This window comes from Carya illinoinensis, chromosome 8 (genome assembly GCF_018687715.1).
Source record: "Carya illinoinensis cultivar Pawnee chromosome 8, C.illinoinensisPawnee_v1, whole genome shotgun sequence".
Lineage (NCBI taxonomy): Eukaryota > Viridiplantae > Streptophyta > Magnoliopsida > Fagales > Juglandaceae > Carya > Carya illinoinensis.
Window position 1 is genome coordinate 27,965,697 of NC_056759.1, and position 22,323 is coordinate 27,988,019.

The 22,323-nt window shown below is 34.5% G+C and overlaps 1 long non-coding RNA gene across 1 annotated transcript; it reads left to right on the forward strand.

Annotated features, from left to right (window-relative positions):
- The first annotated feature begins 11,201 nt into the window (after positions 1-11,201).
- Positions 11,202-12,040, forward strand: LOC122319381. The gene is made up of 2 exons (XR_006245067.1): positions 11,202-11,419; positions 11,620-12,040. It is a non-coding gene; the product is annotated as an uncharacterized LOC122319381 (long non-coding RNA).
- Positions 12,041-22,323: the final 10,283 nt, after the last annotated feature.

A 22,323-nucleotide genomic window follows, 5' to 3' on the forward strand; every position in this document is an offset into this window, starting at 1 on the left:
AGTTGCCCTCCACCCTTACGGCTAGGGATTTGACAAACTTGTGAAACACGTATGGGATCCCAGATTCAATACTTCTAGAACTGCCTCATCATGGTTGCGTCAACCAAGAAGGGTTTGCCGAAAAGATTTCCCTTCCCGTCTGTGCCCTAACCTATGGTTTACGATTTCCCTTTTGTCACCCCATATGCGACGTTCTTGATCTTCTCCAGTTAGCCCTTGCACAGCTTCACTCCCACACATGACGGGTTCTTCTTTGTTCTTGTGTAGTGTTTCGAATGGTTCTAGAGCCCGCTAAAGAAGAATACCCCGATTTAATTGCCAGAGAGTTCTTGGCATTTTACTCTTTGAGGATTTCTCCGAGAAATATTCTAAGCTTTTGTATGAAGAATTAGCAATTGGCCCATTTTAAGGGTCACCTTTCAAATGCCAAACAATGGACAATAAAGTTTTTCTTGATCTTTGGAATGGGCTGGGAATTCCCCAATTCAGAGGTTGGTATACGGGACTTCCCAATTAGGCCCTCTTAGAGTAAGGCTTCTGATGACAAAGGCTTAGCAGTAGCCTTGGAACCCCTGTTTGAATGGGAGCAATCTTGTATCAATATGGTTCATGCTTGGGCGACTGACCATGAGGATGCCCTTTGGACCAAGGCCATTTTAACCCACATCAACATTGATCATTTTTTGGAAGTGCCTGACCGTTCAAAGGTCAAAGGGCATCTCTTTTTAACCAAGGTTGTGGCACCACCTTCTGTACTGAAGCCTTCTTCTGAGTCTACTCTAAGGGCTTCTAGGAAATGCTCTCGCCTTACCAACACAAATACACCTTTTTCCTACGGTGAAGAGGGTGGCTTCGGGCACAGGTGTTGGTGACTCCCCCGTGGCTAACAAACCTCAAGGTACCCCGCCTTCTACCCCTAGACACTCGCCAGTGCGTGTACCCTCTCCAGACCTTGACGATGTCGAGGGCATGATGGGCCAAGTCCATTTTGAATTAGTGACCGCCCTTGATTTTGACCTTCCTTCTTAAAATCTCAATTCACCATCTAGCTCCACCTTTGAATTCCCCATATTTGAGAATTCAGTTGGGAAGGGGAGAGCGGCTAGGTCAATACTGAAGTTGAAGCGGTCTTTTCATTGAGTCTAACTGGTATGGCACCTTTGGGCTATCATGTGGGCCAAGGCAGAGAGGAGGAAGCTGCCCGCAGCAGAGATGAGGGTGCTGCCTGGGGCAAAGAGGAGGATGTTGCTCGGGCAGAGAGGTAGGTGCTACCCAGGGTGAAGAGGGAGATGCTGCCTAGGGTGGAGAGGTTGACCATGAGGCCCTTGTCATAGAAGAGTGTCAGGACCCCAATAAAAATTGCCCTAGGACAAGGTCCTAGACATGCATGGACAACCAAGATCGGGCTATTTATGGGGTCAAGCCTAACTATGAAGGACTTCTCTATGGGACTAGTGCAGACTCTAGGAAGATTGCGAGAATGGCATAAGTCAATTGGAAGATGGCGCACGTCTTTCCATTTGACTAGGCCATGGCTCAACCCTGACAGCCCATTAACACAGCTGTTGGCATGCCTTGACAGCCTATTGACATTGCTGTTGACATGCTATGACAACCCCACAGGTTATGCTTTGACATGCACTAACAGCCCCACGGGCCCTACCTTGACACTATCGCTGACATGCCCTGATAGCCCCATGGCATGGCCAGCACCATCAGCATGACCAGCACCATCAGCACGCCCAGTAGCTCATAAGCACACCATGGCATGCCCCTGACAACTCCGTAGGCATGCCATGGTCCCCGCCATGGCACACACTTGACAGCACCACCATCATGCCATGGCCCCTGCCATGGCACTTGCAAGATAGCCCCACAGATAGGCCATGGCCCCTGTCATGGCACTCACTTGATAGCACCCAGCAGGCATGCCATGGCTCCAACTATGACATGCCCTTGACAGCCCATGGCTTGGCCATCAGCACTCCAAGGCCATGGCTTGACATGCTCAGCATGCACTGCGACAGTAGTGAGGTTAGTGGTATGCCCCATCAGGCATGCCATCCAGCGCACAGTTCCAGCCCGTGCCTTGTAGCACCAACGGCCAGGCCACCTACCTGTGCCATGCGCAGGCCAACAGCTTGGCCAGCACGCAGGCCATGCATGCTGCCCACCAGCCATGAAGCCTAGCCAGCCAACACTCATGGCTCATGCCATGGGCCATTTCAGCACATGGCCAGCACCAAAGCCGGCCAGATTTATTTATTTTATTTATTATTTCAATTTATTTATTTATTTTAATTGTTTTACTATTTATGGGACCTATTTAAGGTTTTCACCTTATAAGCCTATAAATAGGACCCTTCGCTTTTATTGTTGGATCTTTTGGCAAATTCCCTAGAGGACGGATTATTTGTTATTGAGATCTCTTTTCGGTGCTTGGCACTTGGGCTACTTGGGTGCAATTCGTGAATCCCAATGAGAGGATCATCACCTTGGAATTCGTGAATAGGTGGTGATTCATTTATCTTTTTCATCACCGTGCAATTCGTGAATTGGTGTTGAATTATTTATCAATCTTATGAGTATTTTCCTTTTTCCATTCAATTACCTTTCTTTGTTCTTGTTTATTTCCTAATTTGTTCATCTATATTTTCTTAATCAAACATATTCTAAGCGTTATTCTTACTTTTCTTTGATTTCTCAAAATATTCATAAATACCAAAAAGATAGTCTTCATCTTTCCTTTGTTGAGTCATTTCTTCTTTGTCTATCTATTTTCCTACTTGTTCATTTATTTTCTCTTTGATTCCATAAAGTCTTGCATAATCTTCCATACCAATCACCATTCACACCTAACCCATTCCAATTCCATAATTCCTTAGTTTTTCATTCATATAACATCCTAGATCTACAATTCCCAAGAGATCTAGCCAAAATACACATTACCACATACTTTCCATACACTTTCCTACCTACCAAACACTTCATAAGCGTCTATAAATCCATATTTCATCATATATCTATTCCATAAAGCCACAAAACCCTAGATCTATCCTAGATCTATTGCCTTCAACAGGCATAGCTGTAAACCCTAATTCCCATAAGGATTTCCTATATTTTAAGAAACCCTAACCCTAGCCTCCAATTCCTAAATTTTAGGATCTTACTTAAACTCACTTAAACCCTAAAGATCCTATCTCTTCTTACCCATGCCGAATTCCCATAAACCCTAAAACACTTCCTACACTTTTGGATTTCATCCTATACATCACCAACCCTAAGATCCATTTCATCTTTGAACTAACCAAAACCCTAGACTACCCAAAACAACTCTTCCAAAATTCACAGTCGTATCCATTCACCATTCAAACCCTAGTCTCACTTCACCATACCAATCCTAAACATCACCCAAGTGTTGCCAACACCATGGGTTGTCATCAAGCCATCCTACGTCGCATCAAACATACAAATTCATCACTTACATCGCCCGAACTCATTGTCATCATCAAATCCATCACTAAACATCATACCTTCATTATCCTAGGAACCCTTCATTATCATAAATTGTTCAAGACCAAGCAAGATGACGAGGAGTGTTCGGTCATCATAAGGTGACGCGAGACTAAAATATCATAATGTTTAGGGACTAGACCGAGGTCCCTAATAAAGAGGTTGAAGTAGAGGGTGAAGGGAGAATTTCCACTCCCCATTCTCTACCGACTACTATTTCTAGGGGAGAGATCCCTCCACTTGACCTTGGTGTAGGCTAGGACTAGGTTTCTATTCCCTCTCCTTTTCCCTCCCACTTCGGAGACAACGTCGAGTCCTTTCTCCTAGAGGGGGGGTATTCCTCTAGGTGGCCTTGAGTGAGGACATCAGCTTGGGTGACGCAAAACTTGCCTATGATAATGCTGCTTGCCTTCCGAGAAGTCTTGGTAAAGCCCTTGGGGTTGGTGCAGGCTCAACGATGGCATCGCCAGAAACTTTCTTCCTTGGTCCTTGTTATGGTCCAAAAGCCAGGGAAATAGGGAGGTTTTGAGAGATGCCTCCTCCTTTGCCCCTGCCCAAAGTGAAGCTGTCAGCAACATGGCTAACGGGCTAAGGAATTTTCTCTTTGGGGTACTTTTGATTCTTCTTCTCTCTTCTATTTTATTATTTATTATTTTCTTTTATTCCCTTTGGTTTCGACTTTGCAGGGCGTTAATGACTTAACAGACTGGATTATGGTAGACCAGGCTGACTTGGAAGACGAAGTTTGCTCTAGGCATATCTTTTCTTTTTACACCGAGAGGGAATTTGAAAAATGGAGGGCTGAGAGGGTGGAGCTAGAGATCCTACTTGAACAAGCTGATGGCTATGCACACTCCCTGGTGAGCAACCTGGAAATTCTTCGCGATGAAGTTTTCTACCTTCAGGATGAACTTCATCGTGCTGGGGAGGTGAAAAATTGAGACAACATTGCCTTGAGATAATATAATCATGAATGAGATAGGACCAACTACCTTATCAAAAAAGCAGTTTGAATTTGAGCATGACATGCATGTGTATTATAGTATACTACGTGTTACTAATAGATAGATGCTTTTAGAAATGGACAAAAGTTGGATGCGTTTAGGCGATAGACTTGGAAAGGATTACATACCCTATGCAAGTGGAGTAAGAACTTTCATTGATTTTGCAAGGCCTCTGCTGATAGTCGTAGTTACATTAAGTGTCCATGTCGAGGTTGTAAAAATTTGTGTGCAATAGGGTTGGATGAAGCTGAAAGTCATATATTTGTGAACGGTATGGATCTGGGGTATACTCGATGGGTACCGCATGGTGAACAGTATATACAATCAGCGGATGGATTATTCGGTCATCCGAATTATTTGCAGCACGTGGATGATGATTATGAGCGAGATGAGATGGAAGAAATGTTGAGTGACATTGGAGCTGTGATGTTTATGGATGAAGTTGACGATAATGCCTAAAGTGGCCGAGGGACTGATTTTGAAAATTTTCTGGGAAGATGCAAAGGGCGAGCTTTATTCAGGCGGTACAAAACATTCTAAAATGTCGTTTATTGTGTGGTTGTTTCACATTAAGTCATTGTGTAGGATGTCAACGAAAGCAACAAACATGATATTAGACTTATTTAACGAGGTACTTCACGAAGGGTCTGCATTGTCGAAGAACTTTTATGAAACAAAACAGTTGAGAAAGGGATTAGAGTTTGAGTACAAGTCCATACATGCATGCAAGAATGATTGTATTTTATTTTGGAAGGAGACGAGAAGAAACAAGCATGTCTTGTATGTGGAGAGTCAAGGGTGGAAGGGTAAGAAAAGCATGCCGGTTAAGGTCTTGCAATATTTTCCATTGAGACCTAGGTTGCAAAAACTATATATGTGTAAGAAAACAGATCACGATATGAAGTGGCACAAGGAGAAAAGAGTTAATAATGACGCATTTATGAGGCACCCAGCTGACTCACTTGCGTGGCAATCTTTCGATAATCAATATCCAGAGTTTGGGATAGAAGCTTGGAATGTGCGCTTGAGACTCACAACCGATAGATTCAACCCTTTTGGGAATATGAGTACAAGTTATAGCACTTGGCCTGTAGTGTTGATTCTGTACAATCTTCTATCATGGAGGTGCATTAAGGTGCCCAACTTTTTGTTAACTTTACTTATCCCCGGGCCGAGATCACCTGGGAATGACATTGACGTATATATGCAACCGTTGATTGAAGTGCTGAAAGAGTTATGGGAAACAGGCGTCAGAACTTATGATGCATCCACGTCGACATCTTTTCAAATGCATGCTGTGGTAATGTGGACGATAAATGACTTTCCGGCATATGGGAATCTTTCCGGCTGGAGTACTAAAGGGAAGTTAGCGTGTTCAATGTGTAATAAAGAAGCTACTAGTGAGTGGTTAAATATTCTCAAAAGTTGTGTTTCATGGGTAATCAATATTATCTACCGACAAATCATGCATGGAGAATAGAATGCGCTAAGTTTGATGGGCATGTAGAGGATAGAATTGCGCCAAATGAGTTGTCTGGAGAAGAGATACTGGAACAACTGGTACATGTTAGAGCGAACAATTTTGGCAAAGGTTGGGAAAAGAACAAGAGAAAACGAGGCATAGCAAAATTGAATTAGACAAAGAGTAGTATTTTTTTTGACTTGCCGTATTGGTTATCCTGCATGTTGCGATATAATTTGGATGTAACGCACATAGAGAAGAATATTTGTGATAATATACTAGGTACATTGATGAGCATTAATAAAAAGATGAAAGATACGATTAAAACAATGAAAGATATTGAGAGAATGAGAATTAAACATAATTTGTATTTTGAGGTAGAAGGTGATAGGGTGATCATTCTGCATGCATGTTTTACGATGACAAGGGAGGAGAGGATGTACTTCTGCAAATGGTTGCAAGGTGTGAAGCTGCTAAATGGTTATGCTTCAAATATCAGTAGATGCATGAGCCCTAATGACTAGAAAATTGGTGGACAGAAAAGTCATGATTGTCACGTATTTTTGCAGAAGTTATTACCGGTGGGAATTCGTGGAAAGCTGACATCAAATGTACGTGTCGCCATAACCGAACTCTGTATGTTTTTTATGGATTTATTTGCTCGGGTAGTAAATCGAGATATGCTACGGAAACTGAAAGAAGACATTGCTACAATACTATGTAGATTCGAGCAGATCTTTCCACTATCATTTTTTGATGTCATGATCCATTTAGCAATACATTTACCCCGGGAGGTACTGTTAGGTGGACCGATGCAATTCCGTTAGATGTATCCAGTTGAAATATATTTGGGTTAACTGAAGCGCACTATTGGGAATAAAGCCAGAGTTGAGGGTTCAATAGCAGAGGCATATATACACAATGAATGGTTAACATTTTGCTCTTTATATTTTCATGATGTTGAGACACGATTTAATCATCAAGAGTGAAATGCTGATCTTGCTGCTCTGCCTCCTCGTGAGCTATCAATATTTTCTCAGAATGTATAATCATTGGGTGCATAAAAGGGTTACGATTTAATTGATATAGAGTTGGATAAAATTCAGTGGTACGTGCTCAATAATTGTCGGGAGATTGATCACTCTCTCAGGTATGTCGTTGTAAAAGGTTCAAATAATTCTAGTTTCAAAAGTTTAACTATAACTTTTATTCTAAAAAATAATATGATTTTGCACTTATATACAGTGAGCACCTGGACAAACTTAAGACGGAAGGCGTAGAAAATATAGAGGCAAGACACGAGGAAGAATTTTTTGAATGGTTTGAACAACATGTATGAACTAAACTCTATATAATATGTTAGATTTTGAAAGTTTTAACTCTAGGTAGTATTTAATAAATATACATTATTTCAATTGTTAGATTTTGAACAACGTGCTCGTGATCCCGGATCAGTTTCTCTTGAATTGTATGCATTAACCCGTGAATCCTTAAATAGAGCACTTTGATACATTGCATGCACGGTTCGATGTTATATATTCCATACTCTGGACCGTGAACATAATAGAAAGATTCAAAACTATGGTGTGTTGGTCGAGGGGAGTCATGGAACAAATGATATTGATTATTATAGTGTCGTTCGTGATATTATCGGATTGAAATATTTGGGTGGGTCTATAACATATGTCTTTAAATGTGATTGGTAGGATCTAAGCGGTAGTCGGGTTTCGATATATAGGGATAATCATTTTACGAGTATCAATACTGCATCTAAATGGTACGAAAATGATTCATTCGTGTTGGCTTGTCAAGGTACTCAAATCTATTACTTGATTGATCTAATGAAAAGTGCTGATGAAGACAGTGGAGAGAAAACTTGGCGAGTTGTACAAAATTTGTCCTCCGAAAGATATATGAAGCAAGAATGAGTGCAGATTACGATAATAGTGGAGATGAAAATGACACTCCGATTGTAGAGGCCTACTAGGAAGATGGAGAGGGTATTAACTTGTTTGTTGACCTCGGTACACTCGAGTTGCTCCCTTTGTGTAGAGATGACGTCACACCCGTTCATCTCAACCCGTCTATATTAAATGATCATTTAATTCAAGAAAGTGAGGAAAAAGAAGAAGACGAAGAAGAATGCTGGGGGGAAGTGGATAAGGAGGACAAAAAAGTGGTTGATGATGATGATGAAGATGTTATAGAGGGAGATTCTAAAACAAGCATGGAAAATACATCCGAAGATGAAGACTAAAAGTACTAAAAACTTTATTCATATAGGTGACCTTAGAATTTTATACTAAAATTAATTTCTTCTAATTAATTTTTTTATTTATTTATATAATCATTTTTAAGTACACCGCCAAAATGACAAAGAAGAAATGTATCTCATCCATCAAGTCCAAGTCCTGAACCCATTGAGGACTGCCTACATGAGGAATCCATTCCTGAAGATGAAATTAACACTACAAAGAACGACACACAGTCGACACCTACCAGTAACGAAATGTCATTGATAATTAATTATATAATTAATACTTTTATCTCAATAACTATATAACTATAAAAATTATACTATTATCTATAAGTTGATGCATCCGCTCGTCACGGTCGTGGTTATACACGCGGCATCTCACTTGAGAAAAATCGAAGGAATGGAAAACTGAAGGTCACCATTCCTGATAATTCCACTGGAGGAATGGATGATAGTGCAATAGCGCTTTGCTCCTATATTGGCATAGTAGTCCGAGTTTATTCTCCATTTTATGTGCGCTCCTGTTCGAGATATGCCGAATGAGATTAAGGAACACATTTGGAATCGTGTGCTAGTGAGTTTACTTTGAGAGTTCATTTTTTTCACCTAGATTAATATATCATATTTTTGACATAATTAATTTATAATTAGGATAAATTCGACCTCGACTTTGGTTGTAGCGAGAATTTGAGAACTGTGAATGAGTTAATGGCTACACTATTCCGACGTCACAAGGAACGATATCACAACTACTTCAAGAAGTTTGAGACGTTTGAAGAGGCTGCGCAGTCCCCTTTCCAGCAGATAAAGTTAGACGATTAGAGAAAGTGTTGTGATATTTTCGCATCTCCAGAATATCAGGTATTCTAGATTTATTTCTTTTAATTATTTACATTTATATTTTTTGTTTATATTATATGTATATATATTACAATTAACATTCTTAAGTTCTACAAATGCACATAATAGATCTACTTTAACTATCCACCATCGTGTTGGTTCAAGATCATTCTATCGTATTGGTTCAAGATTATGTAAGCAGCGTTCCTTTTGTTAAATAAATTATGCAACATGTGAATAATTTATTTTTTATTGGTATTTCTGTTAATACGTTACTTATTTTGTGGTTTGATCTTTTAAATTATAGGAAAAAATGATAGAAATGCAGTCAACTTCTGGGAATCCTCTCCTAGTGACATAGACATTTTCACGCAAGTGCTCAGGCCTAACTCTAGTATGGTAAGAGGTTTGGGAAGATCTTTCAAGCATTCCAAGTCATCCTCCTCAACCTCATCGACTTCACAAATTAATAATCTTACCAAAGATTTAGAAGCTGCACGATGCGAGATTGAGTATATGAGGTTTAGACAGCAAGAGTTGGATTCCCTCTTAGAGCGACACTCATTTTGAGATGCGTTTGCAGGACCAACAAAGAGACTAGGAGGAAAGAATACGCAGTGAGGTCTAAGAGCAAGTGCAGCAGGAGATGATGTTGTAAATGAAGCGTGTTATGTCATTGCAACAGAATGGTGGTGGACGAGGAAAGAAAAAGAAATGAATTTTATCAGTGTATTATATTTTTAATATCTAATTTGAAAACAGTTACAAACATTGTTGGTTGTGAAATATATTATGTAATATGATACAATTGGTATAATTAGTATGTTTTTTAATTGGATGAGTTTAGTATTTCTGATATGTACGTTTGAATGTAAATAAAATACATTTGAATAGTATTTCACATTTGAACACATATTCAAACGTAATTATACAAAATTATAACAAAACGTTCGAACATTCTCACTGTTAAATGAACATAACGTTCGAATATTTAAACGTTTAACGTTCCAAACCTCTTAATGTACTTCTTGTGTTTGAACTCTACTTTGTTAACATTCGAATGAACATCCGAACATTATGATACGTACGTTCAGAGATTGGTCCGTTAACATTAGAATTTAAATTCGAACATAACGTTCAAACGTATAAACGTTCAAACGTAAATATGATACGTTCAAACTATAATCAACAAACATTATCTTCTATCATTCGGATGTCAATTGTTCTAGTTTACGTTCGAACGTTAATTTTTACGTTTGAACATTATTTTCTGTGACAGATTCCAACCATCACAGAAAAAGGAAACGTTCAAATGTTATATCAAACGGTACACCGCCAACCATCACTAAAAATATTTTTAGTGACGGTTGTACAGTAAACTGTCATTAAATGTATTTTGTGATACACATTACGTGAGAAACCGTGTTCAACCGTCACCAAATGTATTTCGTGACGTTTTGGTCATTTTTTGTGACAATTTTCTCTGCCACTAAATCCCATTTTTATTGCAGTGATATCATGAGGTACTTGTAGGTAAGAGGTACAACTACTGATAAGTGACACAATCTTTTGACTAAATCGAAGGGTTTGTGTCTATTGATACTTCTTCAACTATCACCCCCATAGAAACCATTACTATGAAGTGGGTGTCATTCTAAGAGTACATTGTTTGGTAATTACATCCCTTAAAATTACTTCTTATTTGGTGACTAATTTAAAGTGACATATTATCAACACAAAGAAACTATAGAAAAATAAATATACAAATTGATATGAATTCTTATGATCCGTTTGATATACTTTACAATAAAAATAATTTTATAATATTTTGATGTATCGCATCAAGTTACATCAGTTTATTTATTTACATACTTTTAAATAATCTTTTTGTAGCTAGACAATTTTTTATGTCTGAGAATACAATACGACATGTATAATATCATTTGATATGTTGAAAATACAACACGCGTGTAGGAATATTCGACTATATTCTCTCTCTATCAATCAATCCCCTCCTCGTTATGAAATGAGTAAGAAAGATAGGCTTAGATGCAAAGAAAGTTCCTCTGTATTTTTTTTATTTAAATTATGACTTTTGACTATTCTCGCCATTGTCATGCTTGACAAAGTCTTCAAGTACTTCACCTATAAGTACTGCCTAAAACACTGCATTATTCTCATCCTCGATCGCTTATATATACTCTTTGATCGATCATTCCTACATGACTTGCAAAATGGTATTCTCCAAGATTCATTCTAAAGTAGTAATGGTACTCATGGCTCTTATTGTAGCAATCATGTTGCTCCCTTGCTCTGAGGCAGCTTTGGCAAATGCAAAGCCTGGTTAGTACATAAATTGTTTGTTTGATTTAATTTTATTGTTAGATGAAATGTTTTTTTTTTCCTTTAAATGCAAAGCCTGGCAAATGCAAAACTTGTCTGTTTTCATCTATATGCTTGAAAACAAACGAGCACATGAACTATATATGAAACAAAATAAAATCACTTCATACTCAAATTTAAATATATGCATGGTTTTGTAGGACAAAGAGTACTAGGCCAAGTTCCAGTGAAAGTTCCTAGAGTTCAACCTCCTCCTCCTCCTCATCTTCCTCCTCATCTCCCATTGGGACAAAGTGGAAGAGGAAGCTACTCTCATCCCCCCTCGAATTATCCATGAGAAAGGAGTGGCTATAACGGCCAAGGAAATAATATTAAAATTTATTTATTTGCTGAATAAATAGTTGGTGTTAGAGATGATGGTGTGCACACATAATATCATGTATTAGTCGTTGTATTCAAAATTTTAAATCTGATAGTAGGGTATAATAAGATCAGCGTGGTGATTAGATTGTCAAGTCTTACGACTTGCGATTACTAGCTTGTGTAATGATGTGCAATCAAAGAATGATGACAATAGGCTTTTTTCAATACAAAAATCTACTTTAATATCTTATTTTGACACCTTTTATATTTTATTTTTTTATTTAATAAGTTAAAGAAGTGGCTATTAATATATTAATATTTTTTTTATGTTTTTTAAAATTATTTTAAAATGATAAAAAAAATATGAATCAAATAAAAAAAATAAAAAACTGATTTTAGCCTATCGGCAACTTGCAGCAAGCAGCTGCAAGCGGCATTTAGGATCCTCTTTTTCAATATCATGTTCATGATGGGAAATATTGATTCATTTAATATGGCTTTGAATAATAAGAAACGACTCTCAGCCCAGTCAGTCATACAGCTACTTTATCAAGCAAACTTTTCAACTTAGAAAATTAAATTGAAAGTACACTGTAAGAAAAATGAATATATGTTACGAGTTATTTCAATGGTTGTTCATGAAAACGTAGAGATAAAATAAAAACTCATTTGTTGTTATTTGGATAGTCAAATCAAACAAGCCGTACAGCACTGGGACGCCTCCGGCCATCCTGTGAAGAAGTTCTCACCAATACAAAATTCTTAAAGGTTTGCTGATATCTTTGATACACAAATAAAAAATTCTCCTCCTAGTTGATTCAACTCCAAAATAAGTTGTTCCATCTTAGTACAGTTTGTAAGGGATCCAAATGCTTGAAAGTTCAATTCTGTTGTTGAAGATAACTTATTATTTTTAAGATTTAGTTTGATCAAATTCTTGAAATTATCCAGCAACGACAGAGACCCACTGAATCTATTTATAGAGAGATTCAATGACTTGCATTTGTGAAGCATTGGACAAAGAACTGGGAATTGGACCTTCCAGCTTATTGTTAGCCAAGTAAAACTCAGTTAAACGGGAAAGATCATGGAAGGTAGTTTCCCAATAAGCATGGTTTCCTGTTAGAGATAAGAAAAGCAAAGAAGACATGTTGCATATCGAAGATAGAATTTGATCTTATTTAATCTCATCTCATCTTATTATTAAATATAATTTAAATGCAAAATTTTTAAACTAATTATTACAATTTTTTCAAATTTTAAATAAAAAATAAAAAATAATTTCAACATTTTCAAATCTCCAAACAAAAATATTATATATTATAAAACTATATTATTATAGTATTTTAACTTTATAATAATTTTTATTCAATTTTTTCTCTCATTTCTTAAAACTCAAAAAATACTTAACTCAAACTATCTCACCACTATTCACAAATTATCTTAGTATTATTTACAAATTTTTTATTTCATCTCACTTTCTAAACATGCCCTTAAAATATATTTTATTTATTTTATTTTATGTGAAAATTTAAAAAAATTATAATAATTAAATGAAATGAGATAAGAATAGTTATAAAAACAAAATATACCCAACAAAGCTATATATTTTGTCCGAAGTTTATTACATATACATATTCTCTATAATATTTATTATTATTCGTATAAATATTCATGATTATTAAATAAGTAAAAATGTCTGGAAAGCCTATTTCATTGAATAGTTATTATATGGAAAATACTGCTGTTTCGTCTTGGCGGTATTTAGTAATTAAAAATTTAGTAATTAAAAAATTATTATTCAATAATATTGTAAATTTTTATTCTTTAAAAAAGTTGAAAAAATGATGCAAAAAAGAAAATTATTTTTACCTAGCGGTGGGACCCACCTTTTTTTAATCAAAAATGCTTTATCCTAAATTTGGGTTTCAAATTTGCCCTGAATGTAATTTTTTTTTAATTTAATGATTAAGAAAGTATTTTTTAATAATATTATAAAAAACAATTTTAAAAAAAAATATTTAAAAATAATTTAAAAAAAAGTTACCTTTTTCGGTAGATTCTCGGAGATGTAGCACTACTTTTTTTTTTTTTTTAATTGGTTGTATATATTTATTTTTTCCTCCATTATGAACAGTCAGTCATATTTTTGACTTCGGCTCTGTATTATTAATTCGACTGGCGGCAAATTCGGCAATACCATAAAAAGTTAAGGTGAGACCTACCACGTCTCTCTCTTTCATTCAATTAAAATTTTGAACCACAGGAAGATACAGACACCTACCACCTTTAATTTTACACCTATCACCTTTAATTTTTGGACTAATTAAATTGTTGCCTCTCTCTCTCTGTACGTACATACACATATATATATATATATAATTATTATAAATAGGGGTCCCTAAGTACGGATGGACAGTGTTTCAAATGAAATATTTTTCTCACACAGAGAGACAGGAGGAGGCCGACGAGAGAGAGAGATCGGGCACGAGACTCAGAAAATTAAATTGGCACATGCTGTATGTGAGTGTATATTCAATGTTGCTCAAAGTCTTGATTATTTGCTAGTGTAAAAGACCGTGTGACACCCAATATAGATATGTCTTGCTCAAAAATCAGTCTATCATGATACCCACCAAAATAAGATAAGGTTTGCACATGGATCATGACTAATATAAAATCCTGTAGGTAGATTCTAGATCTACACGCGATATATCTCTTTAAAATTTATCATAGAGTTTGTGTGAAGGATGAGGGTTTTCAATCGTGAGCCGTGCAGAGTATTAATTTGAACGAATTAACCACCTACCTAATTTGGATAGCGAGAAATAAATAATTTAATATTTTTGTTCAACTTGTCAAAATGAATTGGATATTAATTACGTATTAATTTATTTATTTATAGATTAGATTTGACAATTCATAATAACTGTTAGAGAGAGAGGGTGCTTTTTTACAAATATGTATGTGTTTTTAATCATTTTTAATATTTCTAAATTTTTGGCACATGCAAAATGTTTTGGCTTAACCCAATCTAGCTCAAGCATTTTTGAAAGAACATAATTTAGAAATGAAAAAAGTCTATTAAGAACGTAATTAGTATATAATATATATTAATAATCAAAGCTAAAATTAACAAGTGCCTACCATTTAATTAAAAAAAAAATGTATTTCTTATATGCTCACAAGACAAGTGAAAACATATTAGTTTAAGAAGATTTTCTCAGGAAAACCTTTTCCTATTCAAAACAAAAACTTATATCAAGTCTAGATGAATAATATTGAATGAGATGCTAGGGATCATTAAAATAAGAAAGAAGGTTATTTTAGTTAATTTCTTCTAAAGTTTATCAATTCCAATGTGAAGACTTTGTAGTTTGTGCAATGCAGTAATGTTTGTCAAATAATACACCCACGGAAAATACTAGATCTCTCGTTGGGGGATTCCGTTGGGAGCTATGGCTTCTAATTTTTTATTTTTTTATTTATTTTTAATGATTAAGAAAAAATTATTTAATATTATTGTAAATTATTTATATTTTTTTAAATATTAAAAAAATGATTTAAAAAAATAAAAAATAAAAAACTTTTTAACCTAACAAGAGCACCCAGCGAGCCTTCAGCGGTGACTGTAGCATGTTCATGCAACCACAACTATAGGCATTCCGTACGGATTGTGACAGTGAAAAGTCAAATCAAAACGCAATTACTTTGATGGGTCCTCATAAATATTATTTCCCACTCTGTCTTATTTTTCCTTTTTTTCTAAAAAAATTTTTTATTTATTTTATCGGTTGTAAGTATTTGCTTTTTCATCCATTATTATGAGTCAGTGATATTTTCAACTTCGCCGCTCTACCATTAATTCGACCGATGGTGACTCTGTGTGTTACTCGATGCTCTGCTTAAAAAAAAAAAAAAAAAAAGTAAATTATACAAAGTGTGTTATCGACACCAACCTCTTATAAATAAAAACTTTCTACTCATTTAAATCTGCAAATTAGGTAATAGAAAAACTCATGAAAAATGAACTTTTGAAAAAAAGCATAAGAGGCAAGAGCCAAGAAGGTAATCGGTCATTCATTCATATTATTATTTCTACTTTAATAATATATTTGTTAAAGATTTACACACTGATACTGTATTTAGTAATTCTATACCTTCTTATGATGTATCATTTCTCTAATTTTAGTAGGAAGGCAATTGAAATTTCTTAAGTCTGTTTGAATGTTTAGATAATTTCATCTCATTTTATCTCATCTTTTAATATTTAAATATCACTTAAATATACATTTTTTAATTTCAAATCATCAATTTTTTCGTCTAATTATTATTCAATCGTTATAATTTTTTCAAAATTTCAAATAAAATATATAAACAATTCAACTTTTCTTAGTCTCAAGACAAAATAATATTAAAAAATTATATTATAACAATATTTTAATTTTCTAATAGTTTAATTTAATTTTTTTATCAGTTCTTAAAATTTAAGAAAACATTTTAATTCAGATTATTTTACTATTATATACAAAATATTTTATTACTATTTATAAATTTTTCATATAATCATTCCAAATTCTATAATGTCTTCTTAAGAGATGTATAGATGTAGGTCCTATCTACAAGATTTCATATTGGTCGTGATCCATGTGCAAACTGCCACAGTAGGTCTCATGACACACTTATTTTTATTATTTAGTCACTCATTTTTTCACTTTACTATTTTTACTAGCTGTACCTAAATGTATTTTCCTCCTATATTGTTGATCCACCCTCTTTGCACACAACATCAATGTCATATTTGATTTATTGTTCTTGTGCCTATCTTCATTAATATGATCGACTTTCATAACATGTTCCACCAACCATTTTTAATACTATAGTTTTAAACTTTTATCCTAATCATTTAATCCCTTTGAGAAATTATAAGCACTAATATAAATTAAAGAGTAAAAAGAGTTTAAAATTTTACACATTAAGCATAAGAGTCTATAACGATCATTCGATCACAGTATCATTATCATTTATGACGTAACAATAGATTTGTTAAAGATTTATATATTTTAATACTATATTTTGTATGTGGCTTTCCTACATGGGAATATCATTTCCCAAGTAATAAACTATATATAGCAGTTTTTTTTTTTTTTTTAAATAAACATATATAGAGAGTAATTGTATTACTTTCCTAACTTTTTATCCTATATTTCTTTCAATAAATTTTCAAAACTGATTTTTCTTACGAATATCATTTCATTAAATTAAAAAGTAACTATCTCATTGCGCTAAAATGTATGTACTCATGTTTTCCGGTCATTATTGACCCGAATATAAAGAAGAATTTAAAAAATTTAGCTAAATTCAAAATTGCCAATGTGGATAAGAATTTTCTTGATTATTTCTTAGAATCTGTCAAGAGCAGCGACGATAAGAATTAAAAAGTAACACCGTGCATGCAAAATTAGCCTTGTGCTTAATAAGCATGTAGATCTACTAATTTTATTTGGAACACTTAGGTGTCAAATTTTGCGAAACAAATTACACCACTAGATTCATATGATTATTTATCATTTTATGGGGTAATGTTTAATTTTGTATTTTTTGAAATGAATAGTAACACTCGATGTGGCATCCAGTTTAGTCGATTGTCAAATCGTTTTGTAAATTGTCCAAATTCAATCTTGGCAAAATCATAGGCACATTTGGTGAAAAGTGTAGGATACTTGATGTTATGAAAAATTATGAGATGGAAATGTGAAAGAATTGAAGAAATATCAAGTATTGTGATCATGCCACTTATTTTTAGTGGGTCTCAATGACACATTTATTTTTATCATTTAGTTACTGATTTTTCTGCCCATCTTTATTGATTGGATGTAAGTACATACTTTTTCCTCCGAGCTTCTCGATCCACCCATTTTTGGACAGTATTATTGTCATCTTTGATTTACTATTCTTGTGTCTATCTTGTTTAATCAAATTTTATAATTTGTTCCATTGACAATTTTTAATATCGCAATTTAACCCAGTCCTTTAATCCCCTTTGTTTTTTATTCGTCGTTTGATTTGATCATGACTACATTTTTTGTTGTCATAATGGTTTTCACCTGCAACGAATTGACCACCTACCTAATTTGGATAGCAAGAATTGTAGACTAATAATTTAATATTGCTCTTCAACTTCTCAAAATGGGTTGCATACTAATTACCTATTAATTAATTTATTTATAGAATAGATTTGGCACATTCATAATAATTGCATATTCTTGTAGAGAAATGGTAGGGATGTATTTTGCAAATATGTATTGTTTTTAAAATACTCTAGCCACAAAGGGATTACACAAAAGTAATCCTACAAATTGACGTGGTTTAATGTGATTCATCAGATTGTAAAATTACCTTTATTGTAAAGCAAATATAACGGATTAGATGAAGTCATGTTAGTTTGTGAGATTATTTTTGTATAATTTCTTTATAAATGTAACAGTACTCATACTTTTTTAGTCATTTTTAATATTCCCAACTTTTGGCAAATGCAAAAATTTTTGGTTTAACCCAACCTAACTCAAACATTTTTGGAAGAACATAATTTCTTTCCAATTAAGCTATGTTGGAGGCCAGATTATCTTAAACCCATTTTAATTTAGAAATGACAAAAGTCTATTAAACACATAATTAGTATCTATTTTTTTTAATAATCAAAGCTAAAATTGACATGTGCCTGCCCCTTAATTAAACCAAAAAAAGACATGTATTTCTTATATGTTCACAAGACATGTGACAATTTGTCCATATTAGTTTAAGAAGATTTTTCCAACCCACGGATTTAGAGGATCAAACCTTTTTCTATTTAAAATAATAAAAATTTCTAATAATTAAGTCCAAGTGAGCAATATTGGATGGAATTGCAAGGGACAATTAAAATAGGAAAAATTATTATTTTAGCTAATTTCAGCTAAAGTTCATAAATTCAAATATTAGTAACATTTGTCAAAAGAAAATGATAAACACACGTCACATTTTGTCAAATAACACACATTGACACCCACATACGAATCGTTTTAGTGAAAAGTCTAATCAAAACTAGGGGTGCTACCCGCACCATACGGTGCGGGGTAGCCCCCTCCCCGCACCCCGCTCCGCATGGTGCGGGGGTGGGGTTTTTCCATCCGTCCCCCGCCCCCGCATCCCCGGGGCGGGGTACCCCGCCCCGCTAGGCGGGGTGCGGAGTGAATACCCGCCCCGCCCCGCCTCATTTTCCCTTTAAAAAATTACTACTTTTTTTTATATTTAAAAATTATTTCTAAATCTAAAAGTGATTAAAAATATATTTTTAGATCCAAATTGTAAATTTAAAATTTGTAAATATGACTATAATTTAAAAATTATGTAGTTTTTAAATTTGCTAGTGTATATTTTATATAAGTTGTAGTGTAGTAGTTTTAAACTATATAGTTTTTAAATTTGTTAATGCATACTTTGTAAACAACTCTAAAAAATTGTAATATATATATATTTATATATACACAATTTGTAAAATATAAAAATATATTTATATATATAAACATATATTTATGCTTTTGAATATATAAAAATATTTATGCTTTTATATATATATATATAAATATTTATATTTTATATATAATATTTATATATGTAGGGGGCGGGGCGGGGGAAATGCGGAGCGGGGTGGGCCCTCCCCGCCCCCCGCCCCCGCTAGGGGGACTAGATGCGGGGCGGTGTTACCCGCCCCGCCATGGCGGGGGCGGGGCGAACGGGGGCGGGGTAGCGGGGTGCAGGACCCCGCTGCCCACCCCTAATCAAAACGTAATTAGTTTGGTGGATCCTTATAGACGCAAGAGTAGTGCTACATTCCCGAAGGATTATAGCCGAGGATCTATTGAGAAAGGTAAAAAATAAAAAATTTATTTATTTTTATTTGTTTTTATTATTTTTTTGGCATTCTTAAATATATATTTTTTTAAAAAATATAATATTATTAAAAAATATTTTTTTAATCACTAAGTGAAAAAATAAAAAATAAACTATCAGGAGAAATGCTCGTGATCTATTATTAGGATCCTAAGCACTTCTCTAAAGGCAATTACTATTTATTTTTATTTAGTAATTAAATGACTATTTTTTATTTTTTAAAAATATTTAAGAATAATTTTAAAAAATATAAAAAATAATATATTATTTCGGAATCAAATTGGTACGGATCAGTGGCTGTAGAGCTAGTCACTCTGCCGCTGAGATTTTGAATTTTTTTTTGAATTTTTTTTATTTTGTGGTTAAGAAAATATTTTTAAATAATATTATAAATTTTTTTATTTTTTTAAAAAATATTAAAAAAATACATATAAAACTACACATTTATTCCTAACGGTAGCTCTCATGAGAGCGGTGTGTGTAGTATTATCTTTTGAATAATGCTAGTGGTACCGCTCGGAGCTATCGCTGCATTGTTTTTTACTTTTTTAATTTTTTTACTTTGTAATTTAGGAAATATTTTTTAATAATATTATAAATTTTTTTAAAAAACCTTAAAAGTATTAAAAAATATAAGTAAAAAAAAACATATTGTTATAAACTATCTTGAATTGTATGACCACATTTATCTAGTCGTCAAATGCATAGTGCATAGTGCTAGCATAGTGAGCTAGCATAGTCCCCTTTGTACACCTATATATATCGTTGAATTCTTTAAGAAATATATGTTTGATAATAGATCAATAAGTTAACCTCTCTCGCTCTCTCTCAATCTCTTGAAATTCTCTTATTTTTCATTGAGTATATAACACGTTATCAGCACGATGCGTGAAAAAAAAAAAAAAAAAAAAAAAAATTTCTGCCGCTTGGTTCTCCAGTTTTTAGATATGAAATTAAGCACCCTTCTCTTGTTTGTTCTATTACCTTTCTTTTCTCTCCCCTCTGTTCAGACCAAGAAGCTTATCAGAAGATAACCAGATCCTTATCTAGCTTCTAAAGAGAAGAAAATCAAGATGTCGTGGCAAACGTACATTGATGAGCACCTGATGTGCAAGATCGACAGCCAGCATCTCACCGTTGCATCCATCATCGGCCACGATGGCATTACGTTTGATGAGCATCTGATGTCAATATCAGACCGAGTGCTCTGTTCTATGCAGAATCAACCGTTTCGGGTCTCTGGGGCTCTGGCTTCACAATCGGTACGACTGGCACATGCGAGATACCAGGTCTCACGCCGGTCACCTGTTGTTACAATATATGCCCCATGAGAAGTTCGTAGGTGGAGCCAAATCGACTTACCGCCCAGCCTCAACCAGTGAGGGAGGGGTGAAAAGTGAGAGAGGGGCTGTGAGGTGGTGTCGGCTTGAAGAAGAAAAAGTCTCCTTCCTCTGTATTTTGTGAATTCCGAGCATCATACTCCAAAGCAAGCCTGTCGCAGCTTTACCACTGTACACCGACTCACTTGACCATTTTCTTTGGCCACCAACCACACTCTTCAAGGCAGCCACGTTGAGTAAGATGAGCTACAGAGTCTCGATAACCATTTAAAATATTTTCGTGGGCTGCTCCTTGACACATTTGACACGCGTTGAGCTCTCATAGAATGGACTCTGGAATTCTGTGGCTAAAGCTGACATCGGTTGAAGTATTACTCTAATTTGAAGTCGACATGGAAATTATACAATGATCTATTTTAGTTTTCTTTACAAAAGTCAAAAGGTGTGGGCTTGTCAGCCGTATTTGATGAAAAAAAAAAAAAAAGTGAGAAACGTCTCTTTGGAGAAGTTTGAAAATGGAGCTTTCTTCTGTGTACCAAATAAGACCTTGGACCCACTTTGTCCACAAGGAGATGAAGAAAACAAAGGACTATGAAGGTACACCTCAGTTTGATGTGATAATCGTAATTTCAGTTATTTCTTTAGAACTAACATTTCAGGAGATTATAAGTAAGGAAGATTGCTTAGGTGGCAACAATGGTTCCACCACTACAAATTAAGGTAGAATTTATTGAAGGTACAGACAAATGTTTAGACGTGATGATAATATTAAATTTACATATCAGTTATATCTAAGATATATTAAAATTTAGATAATTTACATTTCAATTATATATGTGGTAAATTTTTATTCACATAATTTATATACAAGTTTTATTTATTACTTGTTATAAATTATTAATGATATGTACTTGTACCAAAAGCCCATTATGATTTATGCACCTGAAGTTGCATAATTGAAATTGTGAAAAAAATATATATTTGAATGAACGTCTCGAGTATGCTCCTGAAGTAGCAATATGAAATGCAAACGTTCACAATATATTTTAAATTTATATATGGTCTTTCAATGACTGAGCAAAATAATGAGCTTTTGATGAAAATCATTAGTCACGTCTTACTAGATCTACATCATTCCTTGAAGTGAATGATAATGAATTTATATCATTCTATTCCCTAAGGTGAAAAGAATGATGCGTTTCATTCTTTGAAACTAAGAGATTGGAAGTGATAATGAATATCTTTTCGGGCCAGAAGCTCGTATTGGAA